Source organism: Otolemur garnettii, unplaced genomic scaffold, assembly GCF_000181295.1.
Source record: "Otolemur garnettii isolate 467f Iridium unplaced genomic scaffold, OtoGar3 scaffold00027, whole genome shotgun sequence".
Classification (NCBI taxonomy): domain Eukaryota; kingdom Metazoa; phylum Chordata; class Mammalia; order Primates; family Galagidae; genus Otolemur; species Otolemur garnettii.
Genome location: NW_003852422.1, coordinates 19935319 through 19945301, shown reverse-complemented (window position 1 = coordinate 19945301; position 9983 = coordinate 19935319). Strand labels below are relative to the sequence as shown.

Here is a 9983-nt window from a genome sequence, read left to right as displayed (position 1 = left end):
AGAACTAATAGAGAAAGGATATTTATGTGCTTGTCTCAGAAGAAAAATCTTTGTGATGAATATAAACAGAGGGTAAGATGCTTGACCTCACTAATAATTTAAAAACATAGGAACAACAATAAAAGTGAGGTTTTTTTATTATTAGGTTTAGACAAATTTTCTGAAATGTGTTTTTTAGAAGAGATAACTGTGTTTGATATTAGTGGCCCACAAGAATTCATTTCAAAAATATATATTAAAAAATAAACCACTGGAGGCCTTGGCTACTGTCTTTGCTCATTGGACATGAAGACATGAGACATCCCCTTATGTCTTGTGTTTTCTCACTTTCCAGCTGTTCCAGGACACTTGGCCACTAGGCTCAGTGAACCTAGGCCAAAGTCCCCAGAGATTCATAAAGGGAGTTTTAGCTTTGGGGCATTCAGGAGAGTTGGGAAGAAATATCTTTTCCTTTGATTTTATCCCCCCAGAGGAGATGATTGAATAGTTTAAACAAAAGCATTTTAATCAGGAAAGTGTGATGATTATGAGAGTGATTCCAGTGGCTGGTCTACCACTCACTGATTGAATTACTCTGGGCAAAGGACTTCTTCCTTGTAAGCTTCAGTGTCCTGATTAGTTTAGACATTGTTTTTTTTTTTTTTTTCCTTCAGCTTTTGGCCAGGGCTGGGTTTGAACCCACCACCTCTGGCATACGGGGCAGGCGCCCTACTCCTTTGAGCCGCAGGTGCTGCCAAAGTTCATACATTCTTTCAATCAAGAAATACATACATCACTGACTGTAAGTTTCAAGGGGCAGAGCTTATGTTCATTTTTTTTTTTCACATGAAAAGTCTTTATTAATCCTCTTGTGAAAAATCTATACAATGACTGCAGATAACATCACTGTAGAGTCTTTACTCCTTTGCCTGTTATCTAATCCAGCTCACTTTTTGCCAGCACCAACATCAGCCTTTGCAGTCCCCCGACTTTCTTCATTCTGTTCTTGCATTCCTTTCACTGCTTTCTTGACGTCTTTTTCTTCTCATACAGGCCATGCCTTGCAAGTTTGGGTTCATTTTTCTTTGCATAATCCAAAGAATCATAAATCATGCCAAAGCCTGTTGTCTTCCCACCACCAAAGTGAGTTCTGAATCCAAATACAAAGATGACATTGGGCGTGGTCTTGTACATCTTGGCTAGTTTTTCTCTAATTTCTGTCTTTGGTACTGTTGCCTTCCCAGGGTGAAGGACATCAGTGACCATTGTTTCCTCTGAAGTAGTCGGTTAGTCGTGAACTTCCTGGTCCGGATAGTTACTGTGTCATTCATGATGGCGGGTGATCGCCGGGCAGCCAGGGAGGAAGAGGACCACTTTTTCTCCCAGAGTTTATGTTCTTTAAAGGTGCAGCAGAGGTCTGGCAATACACTGGGCACTCTCTGTTTCACCTGTTAAACGACTCCGTGAGACTGGGGAAGAACTAATCCTGGCCTTGTGAGAAGCTCATCCACCTACTGGCTGGATTTAGAGGAAAAGGTAAAGGAGGCTACAGATAATGAGAGGAGCCACAAAGAAGAACTGGGGGGAAGGCCTTCAAAAGGAAGATCGTAGCCTGTGATTGCTGCTTGGCATCAAAGAACACTGTCCTCTCAGAGGGAAAAAGAGAGGACAGATAATATCTGAGGAAAGACAGAATGCATTTAGAAAAGATGAAGTAGATTATTATCTGTATTTCAAGGAAATACATCCCAAACATGCTTAGTTTCGGGAAAAAGCAGCAACCAGGTGGCAAATGAGTACCATGGTGTGTTTCGGTATTTATGTTTGTGCATGTGTATGTATGTTTGCATACGTATGAACCCCGCAAGAGGGGACAGAAGTCTCTTGGCAGTGGTTTGCTCTAGAAAATGATAGGATAATGGAGGGTTTGAATTTTTATCGTGAGCATGTGCTGCTTTCAGAATCAGCAAAAACAATAGAAATCCTACCTCAGAGCTACTGCTTATGGTAATATGATCAATCCTAAAATCAATTTAAATAAACCGCAGGAAATGTACCTTTTCCTTGGTGTGTGTTGCCATTTCTGTTTTGCAGATCGATATCAATGTAGTTCTGCTATATGCTAATAAAGACACATCTTATATGAAATTTGCTAGACAGATGATTCTTCTTGTCTTTTGTTCTGTCATGAACGTTAAGATTTCTCCTCATGTGGGAAAGAGCTAGGGGAAAGCCATAGACATAAATCACAGCTCTTGTGTCCAATATCAAAACCTATGATGACTTAAGACCCATGAATCACCTCATATGTTCCAAATTTATTCTATAATTGAATCAAAATTCAATCAAATATTCTATTATACAGCTCAGCTTATGCTATCATTGCTCTCCTCAATTATATTTGAGTTAAAATATTCTCTGTGGTGAAACCTAAAAACAACTAGGCCTCCAAAGATGTCTATGAAGTATAAAAACACAGAACAACAGTGGAAAAATTCTGGAAAAGTTAAAGTAGGTTTGCACAATATGAACTTATCATGAGGCAGTTACCACCAAAGACACCATCCCTTTCTGTCCATGAGGACAGGCCCTTCTAGGGCAGAGCCTGATAGCCTTGAAGAATCACTATATCGAGTTTGTCTCTTGAAAATAAACATTCGGTTCTCAACTTCAGATAGGAGTCTAAGAAAATGTCCCAAATAAGTATTTCCAGCCTTTTTTGTAGTTATCGACCACTTATTAAACTGCAGGAAATAATCCATGAAAAGATGAGATGGAATCTACAGATTTCTGCAGGTGAGCCATGTTTGTGGATCTCCCTGTGGGTGGCCGTCCTCCACTTTGCTTGTTGACTGTAATGGGACTGGCTTTTAGCCATGTGGCTGTCTGAAGTGCTAAGTGCATGCAATGGAGAGATTGAACTGTCAATGTATTAGTCCCTCCAGATTTCCAGTTAATTGTCCCAGATCTGGGGGAAGTATAATGGTTTGCATAGCCATATTATATTATGCTTATATGCAATGCTGAATAGTGCTGTTCAGTTACAATTTCTTATGACTCAGAAAATCATCTTTGGAAAGTTAGACCAGAAGAAAAGAAACCAACCAGTAGATGTCTCTGTGGTGCTTTAGTTTGGTCATGTTCTTGCACAATTAGCCACAGATGTCTGTGGATCTGGAAATCCAATTGTACCTTTGATTCTGGGTGAGTGGGGGGAGGAAACAAAGTGCCCTAGAAATATGCCAAGACTCTTCAACAATAAGTTTTGTATAATTTCTGAAATCCAGCCATTAAGGTCTGTGCTTCTGAACTCATGTTTTTAAGAAAAGTATTTTATTTACAAAGACAAGCAAGTATGAAACCTTGAATAGGTTTTTATAAAATGATCACTAGCAACTTCAGAAGTGTGTATCTGGGTGAAAGAGGTTTACCTGGGGATAAAATACATCCTGTCCTACTAAAGAGTTCTAATCCCTGAATAGCAGAGGAACTGGCTCTCTGGAAAGAAACAGGACAACACTGAAAAATATCCACCAATTGTACAGACAACCCAGAGAGGTTCTGGGGGCCACTCAGAACTCAGGCTCTCCTGTTTTATCTTCCAAACATTTGCTTACTGATTACAGTAGTGTGCCCCTGGTTGGCCCATGGACCATTCTACATACAGTGTTGGTTAATCGCCCTTGGGAAAATCACATACTACTGAAGCCTCCCCTCTAATCCTCTTTAGCAAGACAGGGTTAAGAATGAATAGGGATTTTGCTACTACTAAAGCAATTACCCTGAGTCCATTTTGTAAATAGAATATTTGGAAGCATAATTATTACAGAATGGGGCTTGCCTGCTCTCTATCATAACAATGAAAGTGAAATTTAAAAAATGCACAACTCACTTTAAACAATGGGTATATTTTTGCAAACTATAGGATCCAATTTTTTCTCCTTGTGAATGTACTATACAAAGATGTGTATTTAAATTTAGATAAGGAATTCCTATGACTATTCTCTTATGAAGTTCAAAATATTTTTTCTTATTTAGTCAGGCAAATGACAAACTCCTTATATGTCTTTTCTGTTAAGTGTGGATTTTTTAATCAATTTTTTAAAATTGAGGCTTTCATTGAGATGACTGTACATTGACATGCAGTTGTGAGAAATAATACAGAAAGATCCCTTGTACACACTGTTCCCTTTTTTCAATATAGATACTGATACAACCCACTGACCTTATTAACATTTTTCAGTCCTAATTGTATTCATCTGTGTGAATACAATTTACAATTTAGATGTGACATCTTAGTTTGGAATTTTTCTAAACATAGAAAAATTGTGTGTGTACATGTGTATGTGTGTTCATTTAGTTCTGTGCAATTTTATCATTTGTGTACCTGTCATCTATGGAAATACCCAACAGGATGCTCCTGTGGCTTTGAACTTGTTCTGTTTTAATCGCACCCACTTCCCTCCAGCCCCCTTTACATCCTCCCTCACCTCCACCAAGTTCTGCTGAGGAAATGCCTGTCCATGACCTTTGTCCATTTTCCAATTGAATTATTTGAGGATTTTATTTTGGCTTTTGAGAATTTCTTATATATTCTAGATCCTGGGCCTTTATTGAGAATGTGGTTGGTGCATATTTTCTTTTGACTATAACTTGCCTTTTTATCTTTCTCATATCACCTTTCATAGAGCAAATTTTTTAAAACTTTGATGAAAATTTATTAATTTCCCCTTTGCGGAATATATTTTTGATGTCATGTCTAAAAACTGCCTAGCCTTATGCCCCAAAGATTGATCTAGTATGTGCTAATTTTGCCTGAGATGTGAGCTTTAGGTCAAAGTTCCCCTTTTTTGTTTGTTTTGCCTGTGGGTATCAACTTGCTGTAGCACCAACAGATCGATTTTGCTCATTTTATACCTTTGGAAAAATAAGTTGAGCATCTATATGTAGTTTTATTTCTAGGTCTGCTGTTCTGCTCTATTGGTCAACAGGAAGCATAAATTTCTATGGCTTGAGTTTTCTTAAAATCAAATATATATCCTTTCCCCTCCTTCTCCATATATGAAGACTCTTATTTATTCTTTCACACTCAACTCTCATGCAGTCGTAATTTTCTTCCTGGGTTAATCATTGATTTATGCTTCCATAACTTTTACTTTTATTTTTGTTTTTTAGACGTGGAGTCTTAATTTTTTGCCCAGGCTGGGGTGCAGTGGTACAATCATAGCTCAGTACAGCCAGGAACTTCTTGGGCTCAAGAGATCCTCCCACCACAGCTTCTGGAGTAGCTAGGATTACAGGTGCAAGCCATGGTGCCCAGTCTCCCATAACTCTTTATGGATCTCTTCCAGCATTTAATTCTAACTTGTATTTTATAATACATGTTGTTATTTGTATACAAGGCTCATACCTCTCCATTTCAAAACTTATTATAGGTCTATAACGATAGGACAGAGCAGCACTAACATTTCCAGGTCTTTAGGAACTCCCACGTTTCTTCGTGTCAGTAGCTGGGATCCTAACTTTTCAGTAATGGCCTCTAATCTGAACATGAGAGATGTGGCGAGGTTGTTCTTTCAAGTGATGCAATTACTCGGCAGCCTCTGATTAGAGACCAGTCTCTGAAATGAACCTAAATCTGCCCCTCGATGTTCTTGGCCCAGCAGAGAGGCATTCCTCTGGCTCTTGGGCACACTGATTCTCAGTTTTATTGTGTGCTGCTTTAAAGTAAGAATTTTGAGACTGAAATGCCTTGTTGTGTTTTGTTTCCTATCTCTGGTCCTGATATTCCTAATCACCATAAAATTGGCTGACCTTCCCAGAGGTCAGCCAGTTGTATCCTGGCCTGATACATGGTCCAAAGTGACACATGATAACATGATTGGGTGTTTCTCTATTGCTCATCTAAGGATCCCATTTTTCTTTCTTGGAACATAGTCAGACTTTCTCTGTCTATAGCCCCATTGTTCTATAACCCATCTCACATAGTCCGTAATCCTCTACAGGAATGTGCTTACAATTCACAATTTGGCCTTTTTGCTATATCATAAGATTTTAAATGCCATTTACATTAATTCTATTAAATTCATAACAAAATATATAAATAAGAGGAAGACTCACTCACCAAGAAAACTATACAAAGAACTAAGAACTGAGGACTCAGGTCTTGGGAAAGACAGGAACCAGAGCAGCTACAGGAGTCATGGTATTAATAAAAGCTCCCTGGAACTTCTGTCTGGCGCACGGCTGTGGAAGACTTACTTCAATCACCGTATGTCCTGTCACCTGTTTCTAAAATTCAAATAACCTGCAAGAGAAGCGCCAAGAAGCCAGGCTTGAATCATTCGCACCTCCAGGGGATGCTGGAAGGGGAACACAAAGAGAGGGAAATCTCTAGGAAGACAAAATTGGTACTCACAGCCTTCATTCTCATCCCTGTGTGATGATCATCTTTACCTTAAACTTTTGGTCTGCACGTCACTTATTTCCTTTGGATGACTATCTGGAAGTAAATTGGCTCAGTCAAAAAGCTGGGAAACAAATGAAGCTATAATTTCAGACTCTTGATATCACAATAATTGTCCCTGCAAGGAAATATTGATTTACTAAGCTTCCAAAAGTACCAGACAGTAATTTCACTGTGCTTTTAGGAGCTCTTGTTATTACCCTTTAAAAATGCAATTTGTGGGTTCAGAATGATATCTCCGTGTTGTTTGATTTAGGGTTATCATAGAATAGTGCAAATCATAATGTAACACATTTAAAATTCTTCTTCATAAAGCAACCCATGTAAGCAAAATACTTGTACCCCTGTAATAGTCTGAAATTGAAAAATAAAATACAAATTCTCTTTGTAAATATTTTCAGATGTTTTCATAATAGAGGGATTATTTTCATGTATTCAGAAAGGTGCCCACATTTGAAAAGAAATCAATTTATTACATGTAATTCAATTTTAATGTTAATTCATTTGGGAAGGACTCAAATAATTTTCTCTTTTAATGTATTCAATTATTTGGTGCAGTCTCTCAAGTGATCACACACATTTTGTAGCTAGTTTTATGGAAAAAGAGTTAACTTGTAACTGCAATTTTATCACTGACATTTTCACTCTATGTTTAGAAAAATTCCAGAGTAGGATGTCACATCTAAAGTAAAAGTCAATAAGTTACGTGTGAGTCAGAAATGTAACAGTTTCCGTGCTTACAGTGCAACTTACAGTTAAATAGCCAGGTCGAAATCATCATCACAATATGAGAGAATGCAAAGGTGAGATGTCTCCAGTGGTGGACTATAAGACTCATGCCAACATTTCACGAAAAGGGAGAAAACTCATGGAGACATCAAAAAAGACTTCTAGGGAAGAAAGCAGAGTTTAATCAAGAATAAAAATCTAAGGTCTTGGATTGCAATAGTTTGTCAAAACCCGCCTCAAAACCACAGTGGAGGATGCTGGAAAGAATTAGGTTTAAACTGTGGCTGAAAAAAAAAAAAAAACCCACGTAAAACAAATCACCCATCCAGGGGAAGGGACATGCGCAGTAAAACTGCTTCCCGCGACTGGTTGCATAGCAACCCAGTAGGGATGCGGTACCGGGAAGGGTGGAAGCCGGGAGGGAAGCCGCCCCGAGATAGTGGCTTGAAGAGAAAACTTGAATAGCAACAGGGCAGCCACAGCATTTCTGAGGGAAGTAATTTGACAGCCAGATTCCCGAGCTTTTAAGGAAAAAAATTCAATTATAGATATTAATCAAAAGAGCTTTAGCTGCTCTCATTTCTCTCCACATTTCCCCCACATTTTATGTCTAAAAAACTAAAAGAAAAAAATGAAAATAAGGAAGAGGGTCATTTGAAATTGAAAATAATACACACACAGGACCACTTTTTTTTTTGCAATCTACCACTAAATATTTAATAATTTGCTACTCTACTTAAGTGCAATGGAAGTCGGACGAAGAAGGATAAGACAGTCTTGGCCCCAGGAGAATTGGAACATTAGCAAGACTAAGCCTTGTCTCGGTGGGAAGTTGGGATCAATGGCAAAGGACAAGGAGAAATGAATGAACATCTACCAAGTGTCCTGTGTGCTGTGCTAAAAAACTTTTCATGCCTTTTCTTCATTTATCTGAATAAAAATTATTTACGTTATTTTTTACAATTCTATTCTGGGTCATGGACCCCTTTAAGAATCTGATGAAAGCTATGTGCCCTGTACAGGAAAAATGAAAAAGACATACCCGTATTAAATTTTGCTTACAATGTTGAGAAGATTTGAACCTTTGCTGAATTTCATCCATGCATTTGCTAAATTAAGAAATTCTGTGGCTAGACGTAGAGAGCATTGCACCCACTGAATTCAGGATGAAACTGAGCTTTAGCGGCTCACCTGGTTAAATTGCTCCATAATGTCCTGCAGCAAGTAAGGAATGGGTTGGTGGCTCAACCCTCTTCTTCATTATGATAAGATATCTCTCTAGTTCATATGTCAAATTGTAAAAGAAAATAGGAACTATACACGTTACTTGGATTTTCTTAAACCTTGCACTATGTATTAGAAACTTTGCAAAAGGCCCTAGAGTATCTCTAGGATGGTGCTGCTGTCTTTCTGAAAAATTGCCTCTTTTTCACTAGAGCTTTTCTCTATTAAATATTGATGAAAGCTTTCTGGAAATTTTAATTACAGATCTTTTGAGGTCAGAGTCTGTAAGTGCTTTTTTTTCATTCCAAGTAAAATAAATTCCTTCACACTAGCTTATGTAGGTAAATCGATCCATTAGTTACAGAGCATTGAAAATAAAGATAAAGGGGTATTTTGTATAGTATGAGAAAAGAAAGTATGGCACACCCGGGACGGAGAATGGGAGAGGTATCAAGGATCAGAAACTTTCCCGTCTCACTCTCCTTCTTGTTATTCTCTAGTTCTCTTACCTACTTCTCTGAGCCCGCGCTGGACCATGGCTGAACTTACCATGGTCTCACTTTCAGCAATTAGAAACACCTGACATATATGTTTTATTACTTTCTTGAATTCTAAGTTTTACTCCAATTTCAATGCAGAGACAATTTTATTTCTTTAGTCCAGGTGAGTTTTCACTCTGGTTCAGTCAGCTGTCATTGGGGCAGGGCTGGAATCAATTAAGAACATTGTGATGCTAGGGACCCATTTCATGAGCGCTTAGGGCAGCGGTTCTCAACCTGTGGGTCTCGACCCTGTTGGGGGTCTCCTGCATATCAGATAGTTACATTCTGACTCGTAAAAGTAGCAAAATTACAGGTATGAAGTAGCAACAAAAATAATTTTATGGTTGGGGGTCACCACGACATGAGGAACTGTATTAAAGAGAAGGCCGAGAACCACTGGCTTAGGCAATGGGAGACACTGACTACAAAAGGTTTCTGTAAAGAGCTACATAGTAAATATCTTACAGATTATTGTGGTCCAGAAAGACTTTGTCACAAATACTCAATTCTAGTAGCACAAAGTGAATATCTTACAGATTATTGTGGTCCAGAAAGACTTTGTCACAAATACTCAACTCTAGTAGCACAAAAGCAGCCAATACATGAGCAAATAAAAGCATGAGGTTGGACACTTAAGTCCGAGAACTCATCCTAGAAAAAGTGCTGCATGCCTCATTGCTGCATATCACTATGGTCGCCTTCAAAGTACTCCACTTCCCCATCTGGTAACTGTAGTGATATTTAGCAATGAGGTACACAGCACTTTTCTAAGATGAGTTTGCAAACTTAATTGTCTGACCTCATATGTGTATTCTAATAAAAGTTTGTGGACACTGAAGTTGAGCTTACTATTATTTCACATGTCCCAGTAATTATTCTTCTTTTGCTTTTCTTTGCCCAGCTGTTGAAAAAGTAAAATATTTTTAGCATGCAAGCCATATAAAACAGGCTGAAGTTTAGATTTGGCCCATAGGCCATGCTTTACCAACTCTTAGCACAAGAAGAGATTACAGTAGAACTCCTGTAAGTTGACCACTCAATTG

The 9983-nt window shown here is 38.3% G+C and overlaps 1 pseudogene; it reads right to left on the bottom strand.

The window, feature by feature from the left end:
* Positions 1-925: 925 nt before the first annotated feature.
* LOC100963723 lies at positions 926-1351 on the bottom strand (annotated as a pseudogene).
* Between the last annotated feature and the right edge of the window lie 8632 nt (positions 1352-9983).